Source organism: Poecilia reticulata, linkage group LG5 (genome assembly GCF_000633615.1).
Source record: "Poecilia reticulata strain Guanapo linkage group LG5, Guppy_female_1.0+MT, whole genome shotgun sequence".
Lineage (NCBI taxonomy): Eukaryota > Metazoa > Chordata > Actinopteri > Cyprinodontiformes > Poeciliidae > Poecilia > Poecilia reticulata.
In genome coordinates this window covers 24,010,615-24,031,761 of record NC_024335.1, presented here as the reverse complement: position 1 = coordinate 24,031,761, position 21,147 = coordinate 24,010,615, and positions in this window count along the sequence as shown.

Genomic DNA, 21,147 nt, shown 5'->3' with positions numbered 1-21,147 from the left:
GTGTGACCTGCCTCAGTTAACACTCAGAGAGTCGTAGCAATAATCATACACTTTGACAGCATTTGTCACTTCTGTTGGTCAATAGGTTAGTTTTTAAAAATCCAAGTATGTTTTAACATGTGGACAGCCATTCAAAATGGCTGTCCACATGTTCCCACTTAAGGGCATTTCTGTTTTTTTCACATAATCATAAATGACAATGGAGCAATACACGTCTATTTAGGTGCTTGTGTCTCTGAAATGCAACCAGTGCGAACAAAGTACTGCAGCAGGCTCTGTGCAGCAAAAGAAGTTGAAGGAGTTCAGTACCTTCATGAGTTACGCCACACTGCCTTGCTTTGTGTGCAGGCCTGTTTCCTGCATTCACAGGAAACAGCCTCATTGAAAACAGATTTTTCCCTGACAGTTGATTTGGGGCAAAGCCCAGCTGAAACGACTATCAGCTGCTGCAGCCTGAACTCGGAGAAGGAAGAAGGAATGGTGAGAGAGGGCAGCTTTGAAACTCATCCCCCTCATCTTATGGAGTGTGGGGGTATTTCCTTCATTAGTTTCTCTTTTTATGACCACATATTTTTTCTCCCTCTTGCTCTTTTTTTTCTTCTTCTTCTTCTTCGTTCTCCGCAAGTGAGGCTCATGTTTCCCCCGCAAAGCAGTGTTTGGTTTTCTAAATGTCAACACACGGGAGCCTAACTGCGTGGAGGACTTACCCCGGCCTCCGCGGTTCAGAGGGGATCCACGCAGAGCGGCGGTCAGATGGAGCTGCCGGGGTCCAAACATAAATATAGCGAGCAACGTGCCATCACAGCATGCTTTTAACCCTTCAATCAGAGACAGTTAACATCTGAGCGTCACTGTAAAGAGCAGCCATTCAACCGCTGGGTATATAAAACTGCCAAGAGAAATCTGAGTGACCCAGGTCTCAACCCAAACAGAGTTTCTCTGCTGCACATGTCAGGAACATGGATAGTTTCACACGCAGCTGCGAATTGACAGCTCTGTGTTGTTGTTTAGTTTGCGCAACTGTAGTATGAGTAAAGATTTTACAGTTTCAGTTCATCTAATTCATCTTTTTTTCTCCAGGAGAAATGTTTACTTCTCCACAACCCTCCACACCCAATTAGCAAACATTGTTTTACTGGAAATTCCTGAAAATGAAACAACGGCAAAGCAGATTTTTTTTGTTGTTGTTGTTGTTGTAATGTTGGTTTGATTCCCTCACGAGACGTCATTAGTAGCACATCATTTCTAATGTGAGACTGGGAAAAGTGCAGGCGACTCCTCAGCAACCCAAAGGAAGGAATAGCTCCTTAAATTTACCCGGGCATCACCCAGTAGCAGCCATCATTCCTCTCGGGTGCTGTAGCCTGGATTACCATGGCGATAACCTTGGGGTCAGGGGAAGTGTGCCAGGCGTTGGACCCCCCACACAGCAGGCAGCATCCCCAAGAGGCTGCACAGTTACATCTCTGGAGACAATTGTTTACCTTATGTCGGTTTAAAGTGGCCTAAGTGACCGAGCAGAAGTCGAACTTAAACAAGAACAGAATCTCTCCTGTTTCTTGGGTTTTTAGGACGGGAACTGGTTTGTACCACCTGCGCTGATATAAGTGGATTAGTAAAACACAAAGCATTTTCACTGCAGTGGTGTGGGATATTTTTCAGAAACAAAGCCTTCTGGTTTATTATTTATGTGGTAAAGCACACGTTAAAAAGTTAAAGTGACTAGGAAATAATATGGAAGAATATGAAGATTTGAGATTTTTTTTTTTTTTGCTGAACTCAATTTAATAAGTTACAGATATGGTTCTGCCATTCAAAGGAATTTGCTTTGATGATAACATTTTCTATGTATTTGCATAGTGCAAACATGTCATGAAATGCTGAAGAGGGTTTTTTTAAATCTTGAAAATATTGTTTACAGGGGCATGCTGACCACCGTGTTCTCATTTCTCCTATCTTTGTAAGTGCTTAGGAAGTGGAAACATTACTTATGTAAATTTTGAAAGCAAAGAGTTGCATGATGTGCACATATAAAGATGTGTCGTCGTCCACTCAACTTTCCATTTATATACTTGCAGGCATCTCTTCATGGAGTTTTCATGAATCTTGAGCCATAATCATCAAAAATAACAGAAGAAATGTTGAAAATATATATTTCACTGTGAACAATTAATTAGTTTCACTTTTTTCAAATTGAGTTACTTAACATAAGTAATCCTTCGGATGTTCTTAGAAACTAGAGATAAACTTGCAGGACTTAATACACTAACTTACCCGTAACTTTGTTAAAGGTTGTGCTGCAGATATTTCACTTTTTTAAATGCAGTCCACACAGCAGGATGCTTCAAAACCTGTGCATTACATGCAGCAATGATGGCTCCGTCACAAATAGATGCACTAATTAGACCACTGCTGTTAGTCTGTAAAATATACCCTTTTCTCAGTGATTACCTACAAGCCAAAAATATTATTTATTTGAAATCCAGACAAATGTATCGCCAGATATTATTGTTTTTATGTATATAGTATTTTTATTGCATTTTTTTTGCAGAAATTAGAGCTAAAATTGCCCACCCATTCAGTAGTTATTTCTTATCTGCATCTTTTTTTTTTCTTTTGCAAGAGCAAACATTTATCCTGTTTATTCCATTCTCCTGTTTTGCACACATTGGGTGGCAGAATCCTGCAACGCTGAATCACTTCACTTCAGATAGATTCTCAGACTCTGTGGATGTCCTTTTTATATTCAGTCAATTTTGACATCACAAATTCAATAAGTACATGTTTTTCTCCTTTACTTGTGTTTTTTTTCTGCATTTTGTCATATTTTGTGTTTGTATATTATGCTTGCCATCTTTCCTATTGGTACAGGTAAAATAAACATTTCAGTTGTTGTAAATGGTTTACACAGATAAAATTAATACTACTGTCCCCACTGCATTAACACAAAACATAGACATTATATTATTTGTTGAATTATATTTTTTTCTAACAAGTGGACTGTCAAAGCTGTGAAAATGAATATGATTAATGCTTTAAACCTTCTCTTATGCGGATCCTTATCAGCACTCTTCTCTCTGCTGCATGCTGGTCAGGCTCCATGCTTATCTTTTGTCCTGGTGGGACAGACCTCATCTTACCTTCCAGGTGCTCACATTAGCCTCTTGTATCTTAGCAACCAGGCAGTGAGCTGCATCTTGGAGCGATGAGGGAGATGTGGGCTCACTGTGGACTCCACCAGCACCACCCCTAAGTCATTCAAAACATCCGCCTGATTGAATCCTGTGTTATTCCTGCAATACTAAAACTTTGTCCCAGGTTCACAATAAGCAAAACAGGCAGTAGCATAAAAGCAGGAAAAGCACTAAATCCCACTGAGGACAGGAATGAATGCTCAACGGATTCGTTTAAATCTAGACTAAAAACCCACTGGTTCAGATGTGCTTTTGAAGCACAATAAATGAAACATTGATCAACATTTTCATGTGCAACAATGGCAACCCTTACTGGTTTACTGTGTGGTGTCTTTCTGACAGAGCACTTTGAACTGCCTTGCTGCTGAAATGTACCACACAAACAAACTTGACTGACTGATAAATAGCTTTGGGGAGAGAACCTGAGTGCTGAAAGCTACGCAAAGTGAAGGTTTCTGCAACTTTCCATGTGGGAGAGGGTGATTCTGTCCACAAAGCTTTCCACAGGGGGGAGGGGGGGTGGAGGAGAGATGCTCATGTTTTTATTTAGTTTTTTTTTACACAGCCAAACAGTTTTGGAGCAGGCTTCAGGGTGTGTGCTGCAACCTTCTGCTGGGAAAGAATGTGCTCTCCTCTTCCTTTTATGCCTCCTGCTCTTGTCTATATTTGAACATGAGAACCTCAGCTGTGGTGCACCAGATGCTTTTTCTCTGGGTTCAGACTGGGAGTTTCTTCTTGGTGTGGCCTTGTGATTAAACACTGTGGCAGGGAGAGAATTTGAGCAGCTTGGGACTCCCGCCATCGGCCAGAGTCCCCATGCAGCAATTCAGCTCTGCGGTCACAGGGAGACTGAAGCTATTATCTGACACATTGTTCAAATTTAGGTATCGGATTTTGGTCGCAGTCCCTGCTGATTTTCTTTTCTTTCTCGAAAAACAGTCAGGGAGCATTTGTGTGGCCTTATTTTATGTCCAGTTGGTCAGTAAATTATTGGCATGATGAAGATAAGGGCTTTTTAAAATATCACATATCAGAGCAAAAATAGCAACGTGGTCTTAACCAAAACCAGATGAGCTGCAGAGGCAAACGTCTCCCCTCGGTGTTTATACTGAGAGTCCCACTTTCATTCTGCATGTTTTCTGTCTTCTTTTATCGCCTTTATCTTGTTGCCGCTTGTCACAGCTGTGCGAACATCACAGTGCAGATCCCTGTGATTTTTAGAGGTGGGGTTCAGCAAGTGGTCCATTGCCCCATTTCTTTCACTAAAGCTTTTTACACCAGGATGTTGGGAGGAGGGGGAGGGTGGGGGGAGCCGCACAACACTGATGTGCTAACAATAACAAACTATTCAGCAACTGCATGTGAACCGACAATATCTTACTGTAAGGTTGTACTATTCCCAATTTTAGTAGCATGCATCTTCTTTCTGGAAGTAGTATTAAAGTCTTGGAGTGGCCTAGTCAAAGTTCAGATTTAATCTACGGATGGAGCAAAATATTAGGGTCACGGGAAAGAAGTTTCCAATCTTAAACACCTGAACCTCATCACTACACACAAATTGTAAGAATACCAGAGAAGACAAAATGTTGGTCAGCAATTAATGGAAGCATTTGCCTTTTGTTATTCCAGTATTTTTTTTCTATTAATATAAACGGATTTAAAAAAAAATTGTATTAATATTTTTTACTAAAATGCAAAGTAAAACAATGCCTGTTTTACTTTCCTACGTTGTTTTATTGTCATTTGTTGAGTGTCTTAGTCAAATGAAAATACTTTTGAGCCTCAGGTCTGAATATTTACGAGTTTCATTCAGCAGTCCACCCACCGCTTGCGGTTCTGCAACATGGCAGCTTAATTTATGAAAACTCATCTTAATGATGGAGACAACTGGCTTAATTAGTTATTCCTAAATTTTGAACAACAATGCTCATACATTCAGTTGTTCAGTTACGGTATGTCATGTGGTCGGTTGTTTTTTTTACAATGTGAAAATTGAGTTTTTATCCAGTTTCATCCTGTCACATGTCAATGCAAGGAACTTAACACTGAATCGCTGACCGATGGATCTGCATATTGTTGTGTGACTGTGTCATTGTGACTGAGTCCCTATGTAAAGTGTATTGAGTGGTTTGTATGACTAAATGAAAACTAAATGAATTCAGCCAACTTGCAGACAAAACACAACTTTATGCATTCTCCCCATTCCAGAGATGGCTCCCATGCCAACAAAATGAAACAAAGCTTAATTTCTGTACGCAGTGGCGCAAAAAGTGGGTATGCAGGGTATGCATAGCGGCACAGCACCAGAGGGGGCCATCAACGTTTTTGCATCCACCTTAATAATGTGTAGTTGCGCCACTGTCTGTACGAAAAGTCAAAAGTATATCACTTTGTTTAGCTTTTCTTAAGGTAAGTTAACAAATGTAAAATAACTTTTTTTGCAGGAAATATTCAGCATGACTTATTTAAAATAGTTTTTTTGGGGGGGAAGTTGTGATGTAAAACAATTGCAGAAGTCTTATGAGACTCATGGAGGACCTTCAACCCTTAGCAGTCAAATCAATATTAACCAGGTGTAAGTAATGAAATGATCACTTGAGAACAAATCCCCAGGAAATAGCACAGTGCTGATTTAATGGATGCCAGTGCATTCTTTTAAAACTCAGCTATGCAACAATAAACCCCTGAAAGTGCCAAGGGAAGAGGAGACAACAATCCAAGCAAAAGCTTTCCTTTTAGCTTGCAGTCTGGTGCCAATTATCCTGATTGGACAGAGTCTGCTGTGAGAATGTGATTACATCCCAGCACCAAAGCCACGCAACATCAGGTGTTGGACCACATGGGAAAAAGAAAAAAAATCCCTGAAATTGGAGATGGGTAGTAAAGATGGGGGATGGGAACTGGCCAATTGCAGCCTGCATGCGCTCACAAAAATGAGAAATTAGATCTTTTCACAGCCAGACTAAACACATTCCTACGCAAAACGGTGTATTAATTACAAAATCTGGAAGGCACCTAACCGCACTTTCCTTAACGCCTGAGCAGTTTTACGACATGTTGGATTCATTTCTACAAAGTGCAGCTCATTCAGCAGCAGGCATGGAGACGATTAAGGAAAGGCCAGATTTAACTTTGAGCCAGAACAAATGCAAACGTGCCTCCATAGGGAGCAGTTGAGTCATTAATATGTGGATATATAATATATGGATGTTGCTCTTTCCTCTCCAGATCTCCCAAAACGTGATAACAAACTGTTAAGCCACAACTGTCACTTTGTCTCTGGACGATCCGGGAGCTTTTTTCCCTCCACATTTGCTTCACTCGCTGTTGTTTAGACAAGTTGCTGTAAACGTCTACCTATAGGGACGACTGGAAAAAGTTAGAGATTCTGTTTAAGCTCAGCAGCGCTTCCTGAGTTGTCTCCTTGTATAAACCAGCATCTGTTTGGTCCTACAGAGACGGAGACAGTGAAGCTCTGTAGAAGGGCAGCCCTCTGGGTCTGGGAGGTCACTCTGATCAGGACCCTTTGAGTTGGGTAAGACCCCCTGCCTCTTTGTGTCCTCCTCGTCTCCCAATGCCACACTTCATTCTGCTTTAATTAGCAGCTAAAGTCTTCGAGGGGTGAAGAAGACTGTGTTGTAAAGTGCCAGGTTGCGGTAAGCACAAGTGGCTCTATTGATCCTATTCAGCCACCGTGACATCTGGTCTGCTCTGATTGAGAGAAGCTTCAAGGGTGCAACCGGCAGCCGACACAGTGAAGTCCCAGATTGTTGTAAAACCAATTCCCCCTGCGGTGCCAACAGGTTTGGGTTGTTTACTGATGGATATTGATCAAATACTTAAGATAACCTTCAGAACCAGAATATTTTTCTCAGATATTTACATTGAGCCTGGTTGGCTTTAATGTGGCTTGAAAACAAATCATACACCCAGAATGTTTTCGTGTTTCGACTTCAAACTTTTTGGCTTTTATTGGTATTTATTGGCGACACAAAATAACACAATTTTGAAGAATAAAGGAAAATTAAAACGATGTACAACAAGAACATTTGTTGATTCAAACCAGAGTTTTTCTCGTCCGGAAGACGATCTTCATCCTCAAGTCTTTTGCCAATGCTAACCAGATTTGTTGTAAGCCTAGACAAAAACTACTTGTGATTTTTAAAAGAACAAACTCAATACCTTAACTTTCCCACCTATTTTTTTTAAACCTCTTAATGTCAATTTAATTGCTACAAAAATAGATAAAAAATGACACCAAGGAATGCAAAATGGGAATGTGAAAAATGTTTACAAATATATATATATTTTTAAATATCACCATTTCCACAAACACACAATAGTAACAATTTACGATTTTTTTTAAATGTAGGGTTTAATACATCACAGACTTATTGACATAGTTGAACCCCCTCTGACCAGTGAGCTCTGCAGCCTTTTCCCTGTTAACACACAGGTCACTGTTAGCAACAAAAGCAGCCTGGCTATTTCTAATAAAGATTCCAATTCAATGAAAGTCTGTTGTTACAGAAATGAGTCAAAATCACATTTTGTTTTTTCTGCAAAGCCAAAAATGGCAGTAACTAAAAGCTTAATTATTAGTTCAGTTTCAAACATGAATTATGCAGAAAACGGGTGTTTTCTTTGCTCTTTGCTGACAGTTTATTGTCATATGGTTATATATATTATTTGCTAAAGTAGCTCAGTCTGATGTCAGCTGCAGGTCAAAGGATGATAATAAACTAAACAACATAAAAAGATCATTAAAAGCTAAAATTATTCTCACAGTAGTGGAATGTACAGTAGACACAACAGATAAATCAAAAGCAGTTCATCCAATACCTGTGCAGATCTTTTCATTTGCAGGAATGTTTTATCTCAGTTATCTTGGCTGCTGACCTTTAAACATTATCCGCAGGCTCATCCTTCATGTACGTCGTACGGTTCTGTGACAGGCTGCACTGTTTGATGAAACATCTGGTTTAGGGTGATGCTCCTTTGGTCTTTAATGGCCTCTGTGAGAGGCCACATCAATGGAAGAGATGATAAATCTGAACAATGAGAGAACCAGTAAAGAAGTCAGCAGGGGTCCAATGGAGCTGGCTACAGGAAGTGTGGCTCCTCTTGACCTCTGAACCCTGAGGCGACTTGTTACCCTCAGTCTGCTCTCTGATGTCTCTGGCCCACATGTGACAGAATACGGTGCAGTGGCAGTAGGACCGATATCACCTCACGGGGATGCTGAAGAGGATCGGATATTTGTGGAATACTGAATTTTAAAACATCTTTTAAAGACGCGTTTTCAGCAGATTTACATTTTATTGTAGAGGACTGAAGCTATGCATCATACTTCATTACTTCATATGCTACAGCATAATTATAGCCACTAATTGTTTTCTTATCTGAACTACAAAACTTTAATTATAAATCTAAATCAATTAATCAAATGAAGCAATGTCAGACAAAACATCCAAGAAATGAAAAGTTCAGTTTGCCATTGGTTTTCATTTTTAATGAACTATTAAGGAACAAGATTGTTTAAAGTTTGAAGGTTAAAAAGGATTTAAAATCAATATTTAATTAATCTAAAGGTTAATCAGATGTACTGTTACAGCAAAGACATCTTGAACTCGAATTGCTAAACAAAAAAATTACTTTTGTTAAAAATATTCCCGATGCTGTGTCACTGAACTAGATCATTTAGAAAAATGCACTTACTGAAGCTATTTATAGTTTAAATTTAATATTCACATACACTTTTTTTCCTACTTGTCTCAAAACTTTTTCTGATTTACTTGTCAGACTCAGTTATGGAAATGTTCATGGAAACCTTTTATGTTTTTTTCTGATCACTTGTTTTTCAGTCAGTCTGCTGCAAACACTTTGGTTTAACAGCATCAGCAAAGTTGTCGTCTTCAAGGGAAACAGCTGACTGGATGAAACTCTGGAAGATATATCTTAAGGAGATCTGTCTTTTCTGCTCTGCCAGCTTCCTATTTCTATTTTACAGGACTCCATAAACTGATTAATGGCCACACAAATCAAATAAATTAAAGATTGTGAAACAGTTCACCTCGGTCTGGAGTTCGCAGTCTCTCAGGTTAGAATAGAGACGCAAAACACCTGAAAACCTCAGAGTTTCAGGTGTTTTCTTTTAATCTTCAAAGACAGAGCACCTTGCAAAATCATGAAGATATATATTACTGAGGACAAAACAATACATTTCTGTGTACTAACAGTAGATTACAACGAAACACTTTTTAAGTGCATAAATGCTGAAGGGGGCTCAATATTCATAGACATGGGCAAAGAGTGTGAAGGAATGATGGAGAAATTAAAATCAGCCTGAGAAATAATCAAAAAAAGAGAGAGAGAGATAAGAACAACATTACTGAGGCAGATACTGACAAACGCAAAGCAGCTGTGGTTGTTGGTAACCAGGACAGAGTTTCAGGAAGCAGGCAGCAAGAATAAGACAAGCAATCAACCAGGCAGAGGAGAATTTAACAGTTTGCTTAGCTGCTATCAGAAAAACTTAACAACACATAAAGTTACATCTTCTTTTGTTCTCAGTTTTAGAAACGGGATCATAAGGTCAAATTGTGTAACAAGAAAAAAACCTAAAAGAAATTATAAAACTTACAATTTCAAAATATTTTAATGCATTATTTATCATTTACATTAATTAATAACCTTCCACTAGGAAATTATGCTTTAACAGGCCTTAAAGATGACAACTGGAGGTGACATTTGTGCAAAAAAACAACTGAACAAAATGATAATATAGCTGAAGATCAGGTAAGAATACATTCTAGTCTAATCTGATAATGTTAGTAAAACATTTTTGGCAGCTGTACATTGGGTATCCTGATTGGCTTGTCTTATTGGCGATAAATTACAGATATTTTTGTCAAAGGTTGATACCAACATTTCCTCTACATACCGCCAAAGGCATTGCAAGCAAGACCGGCTGTAGTTTGAGAACCATGGATTTAAAGTTTCCACAAAGTTAAATGGCGGCTTAGGGGTCATAATTTAACTCCATTAGACAGAAGGTGTGTGCTTCTGCTATCCTGACACTGAAACTGGAAAAAGAGAAATAAAGCAAAAGAATTAGCCAAAATACTCATTTCTGATCCAACATGTTGGCATGCTTCCTGTGTCACTTTTCTTTTTTTTAATCTGTGTCAAGTTACACACATGCTCTGCCTTACAGTGACACATCGCTGAAAGCCTGCCAAGAGCTTCGCCTCATTTTACTGTGTAAACATGACCACTATCAGAGCCTTGTTTGCTCCAGTTTGATTTAGTTACATGTCTGCATTGAAAAGCAGAGAAGTGAGAAGCCTGTGCAGATAACCATCATGAAACAGAAACCCACTTCTGATTCAATTACTCAGTGTTAACGCGATTAATTGTGCTGATAAGAACAAACGGGAGCCGCTGCCGCTTCACAGAGCAGCAGAATATATTTATGCTGCTCCACAGCCAGCTTTTGTGCAACGCTGGACGTAAAAAACAAAAAACTTTAGAGCATATCTGGACATACCTTCTTTGAGTCAGAGTTCATCTCTCAGGTCAGAGCCTTTTCACTTTCAGAGGCCGTGTTTGGGGGGGGAGGGGTAATGGACTGCGTGCTGGGTGGGTTGTGACAAGTCACAAGGGACCAGGGAGGTGACAGAGCCGAGCAGCACAGTAATTAGTAACACAGTGGTCCGCCTGTGTTGCCAGATGTAAAAGCTGCTGTACCGTTCAGCCCCGCAGCCGCACACACCCTCTGCTGCCTCCGATCAGAGCAGAGAGCAATCTCTGCGTCTTTGTTTGTATCTTTGTGAATCACATGTTCAACTTAGTGTGATTTATTTTTACATTTGTATTCTTGTGTTTGTAATAAGAGAGTAGTTTTGAGGAAACTACATTGTTTAGGCTGAAGAATCGTTTTTTTTTCTCATTATTAATGTTACATTAACATTTAACAATGGAAAGTCGAGAGGACATTTAAATTGCCATTCAAACGACTGATAACGTTTTATCACCACGATTGGTAGATGACATTAAACGACACAGTGGAGTCAGTAGATGCTGATGAACAAAGTATGCAAAGGTCGTGAACTTTCTGCAGAGTCAAAAGTCTTTCTCCTTGATGAGGTCTTCAGATTAGCTCAGAAAATGTGCGTAGAGAGTTTTCTAGTCTGTGTTTCCATGGCCAGGAAGCTGCACATGTTTATATCAGATTTATGTCACCAGGTGCTACACAAAGCATCGGAGGTGGTGTCGTAAAGCGCTGGACTGTAGAGCAGCAGGGAAGTGTTCCTGGAGCGATGATTCATGCCCCTCTGTCTTGCAACCCAGCCGACAAGTCTGGGTTTGGCAATTGTCAGGAAAATGGTACTCGCCAAACTGGACTGTGTCAAAAATCAAGCTTTGTGCAGAGAGGATTATAGAGTGGCGGTTTTTCTTAGTTCCAATGAAAATAACTCTTGATCCATTGTCACGCACAACTTTTGGAAAATATCATTCGCCCTTGTGGGAAAATGTCTAGAGATTGCACCTTCCTGTGCACACCAGTACAAGAAGCAAGATCTACAAAGACATGGAAGAGGCCCGACCTTAATCTGATAAAACATCTATAACATATTAATATGTGATACTGAAAACGCTCCAAGAAGTGTTGGTGAAGTTAATATTGATGTATGTGGTGTATATATATATAGTGGCATTATATTCTGACCCACCAGTAAATAGATACTGACAGTTGATTCAAGCCTCAAAACAAAACTTACGGCCCGGCCTTTTTCAGCCTCTCTCTGATCCCTGAATGTGACAGTTTTCTCGCGCTGCATCCTGTTTGCTGTTTTCCCTCGTCACAAGGCTGGTTCAGCCGGTCTATAGAGGTCTTAAGAGTTCCCATACCGCGATGCCTTGGGTGTAATACTGATCCATCTAGTTTCCTGACTCATTATGCAAATCGAATCTTCCCATTTTCTTCCGTTCACCTCCGTGTCAGGAGACAGAGGGTGTGGAAACAGGTACAGGAGGGACATTTTTAGACACATCTAAAGGTCTGAAACAGATGCAGATTATCTGAAACCATCCTGGACCACAGCCAGCACCTCCAGGAAATAATGTTTCTGGTCAGAACTGAATTTTAACGAGATGCTAGAAATAAACTGAGCAACTCCCACTGCAAAGAGGAAATGTAGTAAATATGCCACCTGTAGAATTAAACTTGTAATGCATAATGTAAAGGCCTTGAATGAGTTACAAAAGTAGCTACACCCCACATTTTGTCACATTACAGCTATAAACCAGATATTTTGTTATGATTTTGTCATATGACATAGATCAACACAAGAGTGGTGCGTAATTGTAAACTAAAACAGTTTGAAAATGCTTTTAAAGCTCTGACAGCGTGGCATGCATTTGCATGTATCTCCCTTTGCTCAGAATCACCTAAATAAATCCAGTGCAAAAAAAAAAATGCATTTAGAAAGCTACAATTGTCTGGCTGACATTAAGACATATTCATTTGTTAAAATGGCTCAGTGGAAGTTAATCTAAAACCATCTCAGAATATGAGGGAAAGGAAATAGATGTCAACACATGACCTTTATCAAATCTGATTGAGCTAATTGTAAAAGAATGACGGACAATCATTTCGGTCTCTGTGCACAGCTGAGAGAGTGAAAAGATTTCAAAATGTCTTAAATGCAATAAGAGATTGTTCTAGATGGGCTCAGTATATATCACACTTTTTTATATTTCTAATTGTAAAAACACATAAAATCAGGGATCACTCCTCATTCCACTTCTCGATTATTCACATTGTCTTGAACTATCACATCAAATCTTATTAGAATAAACGGGTGCTGTTGGTGTAATGTGACAAAATGTGAAAAAGTTCAAAGTTGAACTCTGAGCCTTAGAGTTACAGCAATCACGAATCTGTCTGCCCAGGAAGAGTCTATGTCCTCTTTAAATTTGCCATCGCAGGTCTTTAATCTAGTTTCAAATGTCACCAATTTAGTGTCCCAGCAGCAGTCACTCCGGCCGCACGCTACCGTTCCTCTCACTGTGTGTTTCGTTATTACTGGCTGCTGTCAGCAGTCCCGTTACAATTCAAATCCTCCGTGTGGAGAGGTGATTAGTTAGAGTAACAGCTCATGGTGTCGGCCAGCGCGGGGAACATTTGTTTAATATGTCAACCAACCAGCTTTACCTTCTTACGCACCGTTGACTCAGCAAACTGTTTACAACTAAAAACAAATTCAGTTGCTTACACAGCTGGAAATTCTGGTTATGAAACAAGTTGTTGACCAGTTTTAAAGCCGCGACTCTACTTCAATCTCCTTTATTTTTTTTTACGCCGAATAGAAAATATGAGAAAGCCCAGATTTAAAATGATGACAAATAGAGACTTAAATGTTCTTGAATCAGCCATGTCTCATATATGTGCATGTGTTGAATCATACAACTGCTAAATAATGAAAGTTGTTATTTTTGTCAGTTTGAAATTGCATCACTCACATACCGCTGTCGACTTTTCATCAGAGTTAAACAACCATTGGCTGTTTTTTCTTATTAATGATCATAATGCCAAATGTTTACTCAGAGAACTGGTAAATCATAAGACGTCTTATTCACACTATTCCATGGTTACTGGGTGCTGAATGTATTTGTATAAAATTATCTAAATAACCAACTGGTTATTTAGATAATGACCAATAAAATTGGGTACCTACATGAAATAGCCGTTAGCACTGAGACGATTAAACTTAACATTATCCTCCTGGACCAGGGTGATGTTTGCACTGTTTCAGTTGAAGTGAAAGGAAGCGACCAGGTGTTGAGAGTTCTTGGTTTAATATTTTTTGCTCCACTCTTTCATGCGGTTTGGATTTGTACTGACAGCTTTGTTTAAAATGAACAGTCATCCATCCAGGTGCAGCAGGCAGCCATCTCTGCTGGTACTTCGATTTTCAGAAGAAATACACATTTTACTTTCATCTGAAAAGAAGACTTTGGACCACTGGGTGACAGTCCAGTGTTTTATGTTTTTTTTTTTCTCCTTAGACCAGGTAAGACGTTCCAGTTTTCTCTGTTTCAGGACTGGATTTACACAAGGAAAATAACATCTGGTGTCCATGTTTCTGCTATACTGGCTCTTGACATACTAACTCTAGTAAAAGTCCAGAGCTGGTGAATATCATAAAACGTGTTAAATGCTTCTCTTAAGGTTTTGGTTTTCAATGCTCATTGTCTATAATTTACCACAACACTTTCTTCTTCCACTCAGCTTTTGATTTATGTGCTTAAAACAATCAGTTGTCTGCTGGACAACGTCAGGTCAGGTAAACAGATTTAATATGCCATAACATCCCATAACATGAGAACAGCATTACTGTAGTAAAATATATATATATATATATTGTCTAGGTTCTGTAAATTTGTTTTTGAAAAAAATGATAAGGTCAGAGGGAATCAGAAGAAGATTGTATCTAAATACTTGGTCTTTCTGAAAAAGACTTGAGATTGGGTCTGAGGTTCCCCTTTCAGCAGGTAGAAAACTCAAAATCTACCATCAGAGCCATTGAACGATTTTTACTGAAGCAAATTTATGTGTTATAATAGTCAAGTCAAAGCACGGACCTAAATTAAACGAGAATCTGTGGCACAACTTGAAATCTGATGTTGACATACGATAAGCTCTCTGTTGAATCCGACTGAACTTGAACTATTCAGCAAGTTTCATCCTTTAAGCTGGTGGAGACATTGAAGACTTTTTGCTGGGAATACAGAATACAAAGGCACACCACACTATTCAGATTTTTAAGACCATGTATCACTTTTTTTCCTCTTCACAATTATCGTTATTGTCACATAAGTTCCCAACAAAGAACATTGAAGCTTGTGGCTGAACATTTATTTGCAGCCGTCAGTAAGATTTTGAATATCCTGCGCTGCTTACTCTCTGTAGATAATCACATCAAATTTCATTAACTCTGATTCAAGAAAGAGGCATCTGTTCCCTCACATGTTGCGTCTGCATCTGCTGACGTACTTTCCCCCGGCCCCCAACATTCAGGATCAAACTTGTGACTCTTGGACGACACGAGATTTCGATTTAGAGTGCGACGTCTTCCCTATATTTGTCAGATGCCTCATCCTTGAAGTAAATCGTTACCTCACAACGACAGAGCGGACGGCAAACAACTGTTGAGTCAAACCACTACATGTATCAACTCCTGATTTGTTAAACTGATCAGACTCATTTGAAAACTAACAGGGCTGACGTGAGAGGCACTTCTTATATGAAATAAATCTTGACAAATACAAACGGCTCACGGAGCAAAATGATTGTAATTTGTGCAGCTCCGTGTGACCTCTGCAGACATTCGCTCTCATTATTCTCAACATTTCTATTTACACTCAAACTGCTCTGGCATGTATCAGGACAAGAGGTCAATAAAACAGCTCAGCTATCCTGACAAATTAACAAAAACATTAGCAGTGGGAGACTTTAGTCTCTATCAAGCAGCCAAACAGCCCGACATCTTCATTAAGAAAAACCTCCAGGGGCCTTTTGTGGGAGCTTTATGAAATTGTTTCGTATTCCTATGAAATTGAATTGGGAAGACATGACTTGATGAAGAAGATTAAATGCAGGAAGTGAAGTCGTCAAAGAAAAAAGAGCGAAGGAGGAAGCCGGAGACTGAGAGATCTTTGAGCCGCACAATGTCTGCTTTCTGTCCGTCCGTCTCATCAGTGTAACCCATCTGTGACTGCAGAGTCGACTCCATTGTGCAGAAGTCTAATGAGGCTTTTCTGTCTGCAGCTGACAGTTGGTGGCAGGACCACGCTGTGGCGCACCGCAGGGCGACAACTTATCACGGTCACTCCTCTGACCTCAGCTTCCTGCTCAGAAGAAGGGCCGATTGTCCGGCCGGGCTTTTATTCCGACTGCAGCGAAGACGGTTCTCTAACTCTGCCTTAGTTTGACAAAACTATCCTTTCTTCTACTGTTATTCCTCATCTCCATTTGGCTCCTCTCTCCCCCTGCTCTAAAGAGAAGCATCTTTGTCTATTCTTTGTAGTTCTTCTTATCTATTTACACCTTAAGTTCAATGGACCACAAGTCAGATCAGTGTGGTCTCTCCCTCTGACCTCCTTCACGTGCCTGCAATATTTGGGGCAACACAGAAGCTCTATCGCTTTTGAGGGCTTTTGATGTCGGTCACATGAGATGCTGCGGGTTTGGAACAATTGAGACAAACTGGGCAACTTTCAGAGGAACGAGCAGTTCTTCAAAGTCTGCATTTTGTTCCACAGATGCCCACATGGAGATGTTTCAACAGTGATGGGTTTTGTCATTAAAAACAGAGGTATGCAGCTGTATTGCTGCAGTGTTATTGGGGGAAAAAATACGTTTTAAACAGGTCATCGTTTTAACAGTTTGCTTCTAAACGCATCACTTCCACGAAATTCTCACCACATGTCGCAATAAACCCAGGTAATTTACACAAACAACAAAACAAACACAGATAAGCTTCGTCGTGTCTAGCGAACAGAGAATAGCCAAAAAGATTATTTTTTTTTCAGTAAGGATCCAAACAGATTTGAGTTTGGCAGTGGACCTCAATTGTAAAATGCAAGAGCATGAAAGGGATTTTAGATGCGAGTCCAGAGTGAGGTAAGAGTCAAACGTTGTTCTCAGGTGTCTGACACATGGGCTTAATTGATGTGCAAAAGTACAAAACGTTCATGTGCTGTAATCAGCACTATTGTTTCACTAAAATGTATAATCAGAACATCATCAACCAGCCACCATTTTAGCTTAGCTAGGCAGCAAATCAACTGAGTCATCAAAGTGGAGGGAAAAAAATGGAAAGGTGTGTACAATTTAATATCAGCAGCATAAAAGAAATGAAGATATTTTTTCCAAAGATTTGCATGTGCTGGAGGGCTGGAAAAAAAAAACACAAGGAGCTTCCACTGAGCAGGAGTTGTTGGTTTTTACAGACAAACCTGGTAGAAGACAAATGAGTTCATGCAGAGTCAGAAATACCAGACGTGTGTTTGAAAGCCCCAATGTGCACATTGATGTTTGCACCATTTACAAATTATTTCTAATATGCAAATAGATATTTATGCAATGTGCAAATAGATATTTGCATATTAGAAACTTAAGTTTGAGGGGATTTTTTCCTAGCAAATGTTTTACTTATCAAGCCCCCCCCCCCCATTAAGCCCTTGATAGGATCTATGATGGCTCTCTATCTACGATAGCTAGCCTGATCTATCTATGATAGGCTATCTACGAGGGCCCTCATAGAAAGGTTATTGCTTTCAATAATAATATTTATTCATACTAAAAAGAGACACATTTGTTTTTTGATTACTAAATACATAATACAAAATGTATTGACCAAATTTTGTTGATTTCTTCTTTTTTTGGGGGGTACTTGCCAACATTTCGCCCATCCAATTTCAAAAGGTACATCAAAAATTACTAAAACATTCATAGGCTGAATACTTATTTTCCACATGCTGCATCCACTCACATGTTGTAGTAACATGCAGAAATACAAAGTCAGTTCTAACGGTGCAGTAATTTATTTATTTATTTTTAAAATCTCGTCAAGTCTCACTGACGACGTTGGTGTCGTCCTGTTTGCTTCATTTCCGCCGTGTCAAGGCAAACAGGCTGACGTCACGTGTGCTCAGTATGCGACTGTGGATGGTTGTTTCGTGTAGCAAAAGTGTGTGTTTGACTGAACTGGGGCTGCAGTGTATGGGCCCTGGTTCTGTGTGACCACAGACAGTCATGTGACTGTGAATGTACTCTGAAAGACGCTTTCTCACTTGGATGCTTTTAACCGCAAAAGCACAAAGGAATGTGGAGAATTTGTGGCCCTGGCGTCTTCCCAGCACTTTGGAAAAAGTCTCCGTTGTAATATTCGTTGGCACCCTCTCGGTATTGTTTCTTAGATGGTCCTGCAGACAGACACCATGAATGTAAAATAAAAATGTAAAAAAAATCCTAAATCATCTTTATGGAAATCAACACCATCTCTGTTAATGTTTAAAGTGATAAAACTTTCCACTGAACCCTGCAGGCTGGTTCTAATGAAGGGGAAAGAGTTGTTTTACTGGCCTGCTTAAACAGGGGGCCTTCAAAAGACACTAAAAACCCAAAGTCTCCAGTGAAACTAATGTTTTTTTTGTTTTTTCCGTCCCCTTTTACTGCGCTGTTTTTCCGTGTTTTTTTTTTTTCCACAGCAGATTGTGGAGATGTCACGTTTGCGGTCTGCGCTCTGCTCGGCGAGCGGAGTTGCCGCGGGCGCTTAGCTGAGGCCTGTCATCATGTCAAGGTGCCAAAATGTGTGTGAGAACTGGAGCACAGAGTGACACAGGCTCAGGCAGGTCCACACTCTGCTTTAAAAAAAAAAAACACTTCACATAGTTAAAAACATGGGGAAAAAATGGCATGTTATTCCAAAGCATGTCAATGCTAGAAATCAAATCTGCTGTGTCAAGAAGTGAATCCAGTTTGTTTATTCAAATAAAATCAAATTTTCTCCCACAGAAACATTTATTGAAAGCCTCCAATGACATTTACTATATTATAACAACAACAATGACAAAAAAAAACCTCACTAATTTAGACACTTTTGTCTGTGCAACAGATTTCTGAGTTCACTTGTAAAGTCATACTGAACAGAGGAAACGGGGTCTGACCCAAAGGGCAGCGTTTGGCCATGAGAACCCAGGCAGAGTCTCCTGGGATACATCGTCTGTGTCATCTCAACTGTTATGATTCCCATGAACCCAACAGTCAGGTTTATAGCGAGCAGAGGGGGAAAACAGATGTGTAGCTTCTAAATAAGTCTTGCTTGATGACTTCCTGGAGTCTTCAGGCTCCAACGGTGGATGCAAAAACAACAGCAATTCAATTTGCAAAGAAATGTGGCTCTAAATGGGTCACTAAATGCATTTTAGGGTGTTAATAGGACGTAACTGAGTCCATTTTGACTGAGATTCAAGAAGAGATGTTTTATATGTCGTGAAATGATTGTTTCATGAAAATCTACCTTGTATTTTTAGTTTATTTTTAGCTTCTAATTTAAAGCTTTGAAGCCTGCTGAAATAGATATATGTATTTTAACAAAAAGCTGTTAATTGAATGCTTATGACAAAAAATAACAACCTTTAATTTCTAATATTTAAAGAAGGGAAAAAAAAGCACTAATCACATCCAGTCTTTGTCAGACTTTAGGCTAAAACCCCCCATCCCCCTTTCCCACTTCCTGTCCAACTTTTAATAGGTTAATCAGAAGAGTCTGCATGCACACGTCTCGGCGGTCATGAGAGGGATTCCTCCTCGGTAAGCTGATACTCCGTCTGTGACAGAACGTTCTCCTCGCTCTGCTGCAGACGGACCTTTAATCACCATCTGCCTCTGAGATGAAAATTGAAGTGAAACGCTGCAGACCTCTGTGGAAAGTATTTTTAAAACTTCATAAACTTTGATTTACTTATTTTTTTATTTTTTTATTTTTCTCAACGAAGCCTTGCGCAGAACACCATTATACAATTTAACGGTCTGTCACCTGATTAGAGCGCACACTTTCAGTTTAGGCAGTTTCCGAAACTCAAGAGTTGCACAATCGCCTCAGTTAGTCAGTTTATTGGAATTTACAGCGTGAAAATTATGTAATCTTCCTTATTCTTCCTCTACTTTCGTTCCATCGCAGTTGCAAATTCATTCCTGTCCAGAGTTGGAAGCGTTATGATCAAGACAACATATCTGCTGAATAAAGAAACGTCGGCATTCTTGGAGTTATCCCTCCAAAAACTGATCCTTTTGCAAAGACGATGCTGTTGCTGTTGCAGCTCTGAGACACTTTGTCTGCATCTCATGTAGTTTTGGCCCATCCAGCTTCTGGGACTGATGCCCATTTCCTGACCGCAGATCTTGTCCAGCTGTTTAAGATGGATGACTCCTGATAATGTTAAGTGATTGTAATTAAATTACACCGCAGTCCGACTGAAGCATTGTCTCACATTTTAACATATTGAATGTTTCACCTTAATATTCGTAGTTGGTTTGGTATGTTTTGTTTTAACACTGTCCACCGTTATTTCAATCCCGACCAACTTCACAGGTCTTGTTGTGAAGGAACATCTACGCAGCGTGCTGCATTTTCAAGGGCAAAGAGTTGTAAACCTTTAAGTTTTAAACCCCATAGCAGCCTTTGGTGTGTTTGAGTTTTCTCGGCGCCTTTGGAGGATTGTAACACATTCTTGTCTTTCTGTTTAGGCCCGTTGACAGAAACTATTGCTGGCTCTAGATTGCCTTTGACCTTGTTGTGGTCTTGCACATCAAACACACTCAGTTTTTGACATTTCTCGATAAGCCGCCTGTACAGTTTGTACCTGATGTGAACATTTTATGGAGATAATATTGTACTGTACAGCTGACCATCCAATAGCCCAATTACAGTCACTGAGTCATACTGTAGAGGTGACAAAGTAATCATGTGGATAAACGTATTTTCTGTTTGGCAGAAAACTGACTTTTTATGTCATCCAGAAGACATGCTTTGCACTGTGAAGCATGGTGGAGGCAGCATCAGGCTGTGGGAATGCCTTTTCTGATCACAGACAGGACTACCCAGTCAGGGTTAATGTGGATGGATCTAAATCTAGGACAATTGTGGTATCAAGAATCGCCTTCAACCAAAAACAACAACGCTAAACGTACATCCAGCGTGGAAAAAAGATAGAAATTAATGTTTTAGAATGGCCCAGTCAAAGGCCAGACCTCAATCCAAATGAGAATCTGTGGAGGGACGTGAAAACCTATGCATACAGATGCTCTGAATGCAATCGAACTGAGTTTGAGCTATTTTTGCACAGGTGTTCAAGGCCATAATCCAAAAAACTTGTGGCG